The following is a 478-nucleotide window of genomic DNA, read 5'->3' on the forward strand; positions in this document are numbered from 1 at the left end:
AAAAAAAAAAAAAAAAAAAAAAATCAGGCCTACTTACATTTCTCAAATATTTATTAATTTCTTTTCTTCTTATATTCTACTCCTGCAATCTAGGTTTAATTTTCTTCTTGCTGAAGTACATTTTGGAGTAGGTCTTTCAGCAAGAACCTTTGAATAATTGACTCTTGGCTTTTTCTCCTCCCTCATTCTTCTCCTTCTAGAACTCCTGTTATATGCATAATGGACCTTCTTACTCGTTTCTCCATGTCTCCTAACTGCTAACTCTATTCTATATCTTTCTCTTTTTTTGTTATTTTGTTTTGTTTTTGAGTTGGAGTCTCACTCTGTCACCCAGGCTGGAGTACAGTGACACAATCACAGCCACCACAGCCTTGACCTGCTGGACTCAGGGGATCCTTCTGCCTCAGCCTTCCAAGTAAACTGGAACCACAGGTGCATGGCCACCTCGCCCAGCTACTTTTTTTTTTTTTTTTTTTTT

Source organism: Carlito syrichta, unplaced genomic scaffold (assembly GCF_000164805.1).
Source record: "Carlito syrichta isolate Samal-C Ts95f unplaced genomic scaffold, Tarsius_syrichta-2.0.1 Scaffold309865, whole genome shotgun sequence".
Lineage (NCBI taxonomy): Eukaryota > Metazoa > Chordata > Mammalia > Primates > Tarsiidae > Carlito > Carlito syrichta.